The sequence below is a fragment of the Tetrao urogallus genome, assembly GCF_951394365.1.
Source record: "Tetrao urogallus genome assembly, chromosome: 4".
Classification (NCBI taxonomy): Eukaryota; Metazoa; Chordata; class Aves; order Galliformes; family Phasianidae; genus Tetrao; species Tetrao urogallus.
Window position 1 is genome coordinate 31,912,625 of NC_136817.1, and position 10,587 is coordinate 31,923,211.

The window sequence follows — 10,587 nt, forward strand, 5'->3', positions numbered from 1 at the left end:
TTCTACTGTTTCCCTCTCTTTTAGGGAAACCAAACTCAATGTTTCCTAGGTTACCTCAATAGTATCCAACCCTTACGTGTACAATTCAGTGCCATCCAATTGGGAGTTTTTAATTAACTGCTCAAATTAATGTAGCTAGTTGTGATATTATCTGCTTGGTAATGGAGGAACTGAAATCATTTTTATTATTATAAAAATAATACTTATTTTTATAAAACTTATTATTATTATAAAAATCATAATTTTTACAAACAATCCATTAGCAATGCTAAGTGACTCAGACATAGAATAAGGCCCATGCTCTCTCTCACAAAAGGACAGCTGAAAACCAAGGAGTCACCAAAAGCTAGGAATACCTCTTGGGGAGGGACAGCCATCACCCAGCCTTCCAAGATGAGGTGACAACACTGATCAGCAAGCAACCCTGATCGTTTTTGGCCACCTCAATGTCACACTCTTCGTAAGACTCAAGACCATGATACAGCTACTTAAGCTGAACACAACTTGTGGGCACATCTCAAAAATACAACCATTAGAAGCATAACAAGTGGAACTGACAGAAGTTGAACTGAGCAGCTTGAGCACTTATGAATTCTTTTGTGATGCTTTTGCCTTTAAGAAGAGCTTGACAAAAAAAAAAAAAAACCATTCAAGTAAAGAAGCCTAAATATTGAAGTAATCTAACATTCTCAAGCAAATACCTTTCTCTCCCAGTTGATTTTTGCAGTTTTTGTTAAGATACACTGCCAAGATTTTATCTAATATACCCACATACAAAGAAGCTTTAATATTCAAGGAGGCCATAATTATCAAATACACATAATTAATATATCAACTTCAGTACTCAGAGGAAGAACCTAGAACTAACGTGTTGTTACACGATGCAAGTTTAAAGAGAACCTCAAAAACAGCAGTTAGTAGGCTATAAAATAAAATGAGGCAATTAAAACAATTTAACTAATTGGTGATACTATTACCATAGAAGAGTACTTGGCTTGGTTGGGATGAGATTTATTTTCTTCATACAGCACCATGTTTTGGCTATGCTATCAAAACAGTACCCCATCAATATCAACAGTATTGATATAACACCAATGTTTTAGATATTGCTGAGCTGCACTTGAACAGCATCAAGGCCTTCTGTGTCTCACTCTGCTCTTCCACTCCCTAAAACAGCAGGTAGGCTAAGGGTGGGCAAAAGGTTGGGAGGAATCACAGCCAGGAGAGCAGACCCAAACCGATCAAAGGGACACTGCATGCCACACAATATGCTCTATATAAAAGGCTGTGGCTTTATTGAAATGTTTGTTGCTCAGAGACTGGCCAGGAATCCCCCTACTTGTAGAAGGTAGTAAAGTGATAGCCTTTGTATTGTTTGCCCTCATTTTCTCCTTTCCTTCATTTATACCGTCTCAATCCATGAGTTTTTCTTGCTTTTGCTCTCTCAGTTAATCTCTTCTGCTGCTGCAGGGAGAGTTTCATCACAACCCACAAGTTTTGCTCATTTCTCTTCCGATCCTCTCACTCATCCCACTGTGGATGGAGCGAGCAAGCACCTGGTGTGAGCTTGCTGCTGGACAGATTCATCTCCCCCCACAAGACGAATGTTACCCCTGACAAAGCAAGGTACTGGTGATCATACAGGTCAATTTAGAAATAAGTTTAAGAGTATTTGTGGTATAGGAATAACTACAGTGAATTGAAAATTTCTTATAATAGGGATTTCAAACAAAACATAAAAAGCACTTAGCTCTACCACTACATCAAAATCCAGCTAGCTGAAAGCTTCCTAAGCTACCAGGACAAGTATAAAGCAAATAAACCCAGTGCAGCAAGCTTACAAATCTTTGCATCTGTTCAGACTTTATGACATTAAGAACAGAAGATCCTCAGAATTGTATTAATTGTTTCTAGAAAAATGCAAAGTACTCCTGAAGAAAGAAGCCAAAACTCGAAGTGCCACAAAAAAAACCCAAACTCATGCAGGTCCCATAGCACATACTGAGGTACCCAAGACCTACAGAAATATTCTAAAACAAGAAACATTAAATCCTGTCAGAAACAAGTAGACTAATGGAGCTTGTGTCCCAACGGTGCTAACAAATTCAAAGAATACACTGTAGATTACATTAGACCTACGTATGACTCACCTACATAATTGCCTAGCAAGCTGTGCCTGAAAAAAAAAAAAAAAAAAAAAAACCAAACACCTCAGCATTCAAGAATTTCTACACCCAGGTCAGAGAAGGTGAGCTGTATTTCACTGATTTACTTTGCTGCAGAGCTTGTCAGTGTCTTGCAAAGCCAAGGTGGCAACGGAAGAGCAAATGGGACATATTACAGTTCACAGTACAACTGGAATGAGTTGACAAACCAGCTTAGTCCAACAAGTGAGGCTGAGAGAAAAAGACCAGCACTTTTTAAATTGCATCAATAGAGAGCTGTAAAAAGATGTTTGACTGGTGGGTGCTCTCAGAAAGCTACCGAAACAGATTTTTGGAACTTTCTTGGAATGAATCTCCATTGCCTGAATTTCATATCTTTCCTACTGCACTTCAGTACCACCGCCACAATACCTCCTTCTCTGGTATGAGCCTTGTTAGGGCCCAAGTAATCCCATTAGGCTCTTCCCCCTGGGAGGTGTGCCCCCACCCTGAAAATCAGTGCTTTTCAGCAAGGCTTCCCATAGGAAGCCTTACCACACAACTGCCCACCATGATTGCCATCATCAGGACTCAGCCACTAAGTGGTAGCTCACACTGTCCAGTTCAGACTCTCTCAGCTGCACACCACATAAGGAGAGAAGATGATGACCATGGTACTCTGGTTCAACACGTTATTTAAAATATTAGTTTTAATATTCTAGAGGAATACATCTACAGGTTGATGTGTTGTCTCAAATAAGAGAGACCTTCTTAATACCAATTCATGGACAGTTTCCCAAGAATGATAAACAATTACTTAGTTTCACCTCTGCCAACACTATGTGAAGTGAGTTTCCATCAACATTTCAAACACAAATCTGCCAAATACTTCAATTCTGGTATCAAACCCAGAGATCAACATTTTCCTACCATCATTCTACCACTTCAGCTACTGAAATGGAATGACTGTCTGGTAAGTTCAGCTTTATTTCTTTAACAGATATTGCAAGGTAAAACACTAAATATCAACTCTAAACATTCTAAAACTTGAAGGCAATGAAATACGCACTATCATGTTATTTAAGCACTTAAAATAGTCCAGCCTGTTCTTCCAAGTTTTAATTGCTGATATTCTAGAGCTTCTATAAATAAACAATCAGGAGTAGTCAAATATAGCTGATCACACCTGTGGTGGGGAACTAATCAGATGACCCATCCTTTCAGCCCTGGTGTGTACAGCTCTACTACTCATCTGCAAAACCCCATAGCTTCACTGCTAACTCAAGATATTAAGTATCCATTGAAGATTACACTGGTAAGAGCTTGATAAGCAAACTTGCACAGAAGAAAAAGATACATCAGTTGAAAGAGGACACAGAGCAAGTTTTCCAATTAAACATCAATATTTAATTGGCCCTCAAAACTGAAAAGTACTGTGGTTTAAAAAGAGGGTGTGACATGAGATAACAGCAGTGATTCACCTGGAAGACAAGGAATACAAAAGCAAGAGACGAGCTAAAACCTGCACTGCAATGAGAATACATGGCATCATAGCCTTAACAACTCCTCTCGTGCTGGAAGGAAAGGTTAAGAACAGGGCAATGTGGTTTTCATTGGAACAAATCATGGGAAAAACTATATCCATCATAGAACCCACCACAAATGGCCACTACCAGTTAATTTACTGATGACGCACGCTACAGCCATTCACAAACAAATACAGTAAGACAGTGTAAATCAGAACAGCTTTAATAATTTGAACTGACACATTTATTCTCACCAGAGCCGGACCACAGAGACTGCAGAGGTATGTTACCAATATTGTTCCTCCAAAGGAATTTCCTGCCACTGTAGAATGTCTCAAATCTCAACTCAACTAACTTCTGTTACCCACATGCACAGAATGAGATACTAAAAGTTTATGTGCCTGCTGTCTATCAGCTTTTTAAGTAGTGCCCTTCTTTCACCAACAGCACAGCACTTTGTTCCATTCTGCTGGGGTTCATGTTATGGTGGTCAAAAAATGAATGCATTATAACTTCTATGACCAAATATATGCACAAAAACTTCTTACTTCCTGCCCTTCAATTTCTCTCATATTGTCTCTTGCAGTCCAGGGCAGAAGAGGAGGTGACATGGAAGAAAAGAGGCTACTGCCCCTGTTGAGAAGAAAGAAGACCTTTATGCACACACCTTGTTCAACACCTGAAGTTCCACTAAACAGATGGGAAAATGGGTTTCATTTTGGTTAGGCTTGCCAGAGACCTACTTAATAGAAAAATCTCTACAACCTTGCCACACACAAACTTCGTTTTCTAAATGTGACTTCTCAGCAACTTTATCACAATGAATATATGAAGCTTTAAATCATACTTCCAACCCTGAACAGCTCTTCAGAGCCAGAAACATCAGCATGCAGAAGCCCTCACTGCATTCAGCTCCAACAGCAAGCACTCAGCTTTCTGGAGAAGGTGACACTTAGTCTTGCACCTAATCAGCACACAGTGCTATCTTCCTTTAAAATCTAGTCTGAAAATCTGTCCAGAAAGGAGAACTCTATTTTTTTTTTTTCCTTAGACAGGGCAGAAGAGTGGAAAATAAACTGGCACAAGACAATTAAGCTTGACATATCTTCTCCCCATTATATGTTATTGAAAGATATCTGTCATGTACAATTTTGAATTGTACTGCTGCCAATGGGTGTGAATACTTTTGTAGAGCACTTGGATACTATTTTTGCGACCAAAAAAAAATTCCTTGGTTACCACAAGGATGCCATTTATCTATTTCAGTCTAAGTTAAGGTAGGGCTATCTAACTAATGATAGGGTTATCACAGTACCATGAAGACATCTGGACTTGTCAAGCCTGTTCTTTAATCCTTTGTCTAAATGGGCTAGACAGTTTGTACCACACGAAATAATTGTTCATACTCTTACAGTAAGTTAACAATTGAGAAGAGAGCTGTACTTCTGTATTTCTCAGCAATTATAAACCACGGCAGACTGAGGGGAGCAAGAAGGGAGTACCAAAAAAACACTCCTCACCTCTTTGGTGCAGCACAGTATATACACACTGTGCTCCTACTACAGAGCTTATAGGCAGTAAAAAAAGCTAACTGTAACATGATTCAGCAAGGAGCAAAAGGACATGTTTAATTTCAAGTATCTCATTAGGAACTCATGGCTTCCATAATACTTGTTCAAGAGCTCTAATAGTTCCGTAAATACCCTGCTGAACTCAGGCCAATGCAAATGTATTTCTCAGATGTGATTATGACATCTCAGGGATGACCTTAAATGCAGTCTTACATCTTTCTCCTGCTCCTTGGGGAAACAGCAAAAGAAGCATTAACTTACCACTTACAAATACCACCCACAACAAACCCTGCTATCTCCAGGTCTAGCTAGGTCGAGAAACACTTGCATACTAGTGATCTAGAGCAAGCCCTGGATTTTCTTTCCTCTGAGCATAATCACTATGGATCACATTCCATGCCACAAAACAATTCAAAATGGTCTTGTATCAAAGTACGCACCAAACGTGACATGCTGCCACCTCCTGACTCAGTAGGAGATCGACCTAAAAGTTTGCAAAGACATACCAGGTAACAGCTGGACTCAGTGCAGGATACACTCAGCACTGCTGAAACAGGACAGTCCTCTTCGTGTCTATTCGGCTCCTTGAAAAGTCATCCTGAAAAACATAGTTTTCTTTCAGATCAGCGATTTGTATCAGGTCAGAAAAGACTCCATAAGAACCGAGGACAGCACAGCAGAACAAAAGGAATGGAGAGATAAAAAGAAAGGGTCTCCCCACATCAGAAAAACATTGAATGCCCTCAGCTGTATGCAGGGTCTGATATTTCAAGTGGAAGTGCTCAAACAAGGGAAAACTGCAGCAAAGGCAATGAAATGGAGATTTTTCAAATATCAGCAACAGAACAAAAACACAGAGGACAATTACCAACACAATTAGCTTACACCTATGACTTGCATGTCATGGAAACTAATTATTCAATTCTCTAGTGGTACTGTCTTGCAACGAAGCACTTCCAAAAGCATTTGTTGGGTGAACTTATTTAGAAAGAAGTTAACCCTCCTTTAAAATCCAGTGCAAGAATCACTTTCACCACGACTGGCCTGAAAATTTCATTATCAGAGGGCAGATGTAAAAGGGAAAGAAGAGAATGGAAGAGGAGGTGAAGAAAACACACAGAACAAGCAACAAACACACAAATATCAACAATAATTGGGAAAAGCAGCCAGATATCTTGGGAGATAGGAAAACAACTTCTTGGCTTCCAAGAACTCTTAATTTCTCTACTCTTTATAAATCCAGTACCATGCTGTCACCCCCCCCTTCCCCCCCCCCCCCCCCCCAGTCTTTTATCATTAGCTTACTAATTAAATAAATTTTTGGAATAATATTTTCAGGGAGTTTCCTGTTTACACTGTAATAACACAACCAATAAACTCAGTTATTGGAAGTGCTTGGACTTCGCATACACTCAGCCCAGAGTACAGCAATTATAAACAGGAAGCACGCTACTGTCAGTGCACTCAGGCCGAGGAACAAAAGGCACGCAAACCACATTTCTGCAGTTCCTGCAGTCTACTTAAGGTTCAAACCAGAAATCAAACCAAATACGAACAACAATTCACTACCCATGCCCAACAAGTATTTTCCAGCACTCTCTGAAGTTTTCTTTCAGAAAATCCACATCTTCCTTTCAATAGAAAACATATTCCACGGGCTGACACAGCCAAAATTATGTCAAGCATCACAAAGTAAACCTAAAAAGGATTTTTGGCATAACCAGATTAGAGTACGGTAGAGAAAAGTGGTTATAACCTACCCCTTATTCTGCAGGATTCTAGGTAAAGGACAAGGATTAACAGTCACACAATCTGAAAGTTTGTGAGCCTTTATGAGAATTACAGACATGGTGACATTATCCAAATGCACAGGCAGATCAGCAGAATACACGAATACCATAATTCAGCTAGATGAATGGCTCTCTGCTGATCTGCATCACACCTGTACAAATGTGCCTTCTGAGAAGAGGAACAGTGTTAAATCTTGTCCTGCAATCTGGAAGAGAAATTCTGAATCAATGGATTTTTCATCTTAATCCAACTCAGATCAATTAACCTACCTTAAAAAGGTGATATTCCATCATCTCAGTTCTGTACAGTGCCCCGATCACCTCACAAACTGCCCAGAAAGGTAATCAAAGCACAGGCACTATTTTTACCTACATTATGCTAGGAAAGCATACACCAATCCTAAATTTCTTTAAAAGGCAACGTGGCTTGATAGAGCACACTTGTTTCATACATAAGTGGAGATGTTTCAAGTTACGCAAGCTACAACAAGCCTACAACCAAGTCATTTTCCAAAATCTACTTCTTGTACAGTCAGCAACAATCTCTGCTCAAGCCTCTCACAGACAGCAAAAGGCCTGCACACAAAAGCACACCCAGATCTCACATCTGTGCTAGAACTTAGATTATTCTCAGTCACCACTGACACTCCTCACAAGCAGCCCATCTTTAATGAACAATTTAAAGATACCCATCAATCATTACTTGCAAAAAGACAAGAACAGACTAATACAGAGGTTTTAGGAAGGCCATTTAAAGGGAGAACTTCCAGTCAGAGGGTCTCTCAATTCAGTTCTGAAGCACTCTCTGCAGACACTACGGGAATTCTACATTCCTTTTAGATCAGGTTTAGGCAATGCAATTAACTGTCCCTTAAACTAAAAGGCTGCGCACCAAATCTCTGGCACAGCGAGAGCTAAAAGGAATCCCACTACCAAGCTTAGAAGCCCTTTTTTCCTCCCATCTCCTTCTGGATTTGGTATATTGTAGCTGTGGATTTCCACATAGGTTACAGACTGTTTCACTGCATCAAGGAGCAGCTCTTATCATACAATTCTTGCACAAATGCCCATCAATAACAGAACTGCGAAACGGCTAAGGCTGGAAGGGATTTCTGGAGATAGTTAATCTTGCCCTCCCACGCGAAAGTGAGACTCAGAAGAAGTGATTTCAACCTCAAGTAAGGTTCCAGCTGCTGTCCTCATCTGTAGATTTTTACTTTTTCCAAACATACTACGTGAAGATACTCACTAACTGTAATTTAACTTTGTGCCACACTATAGGGATGAAACCCAGCAAGAGGCTACACCTGGCTGTCAAGCATGGCTTTCTCCTAGGTTGCCTTAAAGCGTCTGCAAGATTCAAAGAGAAGTATACTGCCATGAACTGCAGCTCCTTCTGACTAAGTGTCCTTCCAGTTAACTCACATCAATGGCATCACCTAGTGGAAGGCACACAGCTTGACAGGTTTTTTGGTTGGTTCTCTCAAACTTCTTTCCAAAAATCTAACCTAAAGGAGGCAATATATCACAAGGTAGCCACTGGTAAACAAAAAGGCAAGCATTGCTCAGGAATAACACAGGCTAAGTATACCTGTTGTGTGCATTCCAGCTGCTGAATGGCACTCCAAAAGCTGCTTACCCAACTGAAGTGACAGGAACATATGCCTACCAAAATTGCTTTTCAGTCTATGATTGAAGAACCGAGGAGTTTAGTGTCAAAAAAACTTGGTAGGGTAAAATCCTGAATATATCAGGAAGCGTAATTTCACAGAAAGGATAAAGACTCACAGATGAGTAAATGTCGAAACAGATCACCAAAGCAGCAACAATCTTTACCCAGATAAGAAAGCCACTACAAAGTCAAAATGCATTTACCTTCCTATCTCCTGTAAGAATCACAGGAGTTTTTTTTCCCCCCCTTCTTCACCTCATTCTAGTTTACTAGAATTTCACTGGAAAAGTATTACAGCTTTAATTTATTTACAGTTTTTCCGGTGAAAACTATTTTCACTGGAAAAGTATTACAGCTTTACAGTGATGTTTTTATCCTCCTTTTGGGCTTTGCTATGATACCTTCGAAACAAGTAGGATGATACTGACCAACAACACTGCACATTTTGTACTCTAACCTTCATCACTAGAATGGAAACATGCTCCCTCACAACATTCTAGGTCAGCTGACCAAAGGGTGTTGGGCTGACCAGATGTTTGTTACCAAAGCCCCACTCTGTAAGGGCAAGCACACACATCAGAAATCCCAAGCAAGGCATCCTGAAACTACACTGCTCTTGTAGGAGGAAGTCATGGCAGCAAGAAGACTGCTGCGTCCATCAGATGACACTAGCAAAAACCTACAGTCTGAGAATAAGAATTTCCAGTCTATAGCAGCTGTCACCACATAGCACAACCTTTCCCAAGGAGCAGAATAGTCTAGTAGGACTTCTGTAACAGGAACAAGATAGCTAATAAATACATAATCTAATAAAATACTCAGGTGCCTCCATCACCTCACAAGCTACCAAGAAAGTGAAATTCAGGCACTGTTTTCACTCACTGGTTAGGAAAACACACACCAATCCAAAGTTTTTTTTAAAAGACAACATGGCTTGATAAAACATGTTTATTCTATACATAGAATCACAGAATGGCCTGGGTTGAAAAGGACTACAATGATAATCTGGTTTCAACATCCCTGCTATGTGCAGGGTCGCCAACCACCAGACCAGACGGCTCAGAGCCACATCCAGCCTGGCCTTGAATGCCTCCAGGGTGGGGTATCCACAACTTCCTTGGGCAACCTGTCCCAGTGTGTCATCACTTTCTTTGTGAAAAACTTCCTCCTAATACCTAACCAGAACCTCCCCTGTCTCAGTTTAAAACCATTCCCCCTTGTCCTATAACTACCCACTCTTGTAAACAGCCGCACCCCCTTCTGTTTATACGCTCCTTTCAAGTACTGAAAGACGATTATGAGGTCTCCCTGGAACTGTCTCTTCTCTAACCTAAACAAGTTAGTTCCCAGGTTCTGGGAAGTTAGTTCTCATAGGAAAGGTGCTCCAGCCCTCTGATCATCTTAGCGGCCCTCCTCTGGACCTGCTCCAAGAGCTCTAAGCCCTATACTGGGGACCTCAGGCCCAGATGCTGTACTCCAGATGGGGCCTCACAAAAGCTGAGTAGAGGGGGACAATCACCTCTCTCTCCCTACTTGCCAGCCCCTTTTTTAATGCAGCTCAGAACAGTTGGTCTTCTGGGCTGCAAGTACACACTGCTAGCTCACATCCAGCTTCCCATCCACCAGGACCCCCAAGGCCATCTCTGCAGGGCTGCTCTCAAGGAGATCTTCCTTCAGTTTGTATAAATACCTGGGATCGCCCCGACCCAAGTGCAACGCCTTACATTTGGCCTTATTGAGCCTCATTAGATTTTTCACGGGCCTACTTCTCCAGCCTGTCCAGGTCCCTCTGGATGTTTTCCATTCCTTCTAATGTATTGACTACGCTGCTCAGTATCATAAACAGAGTTATTACAAAACAAGCTGAATGCTGCTGTAAGAAAA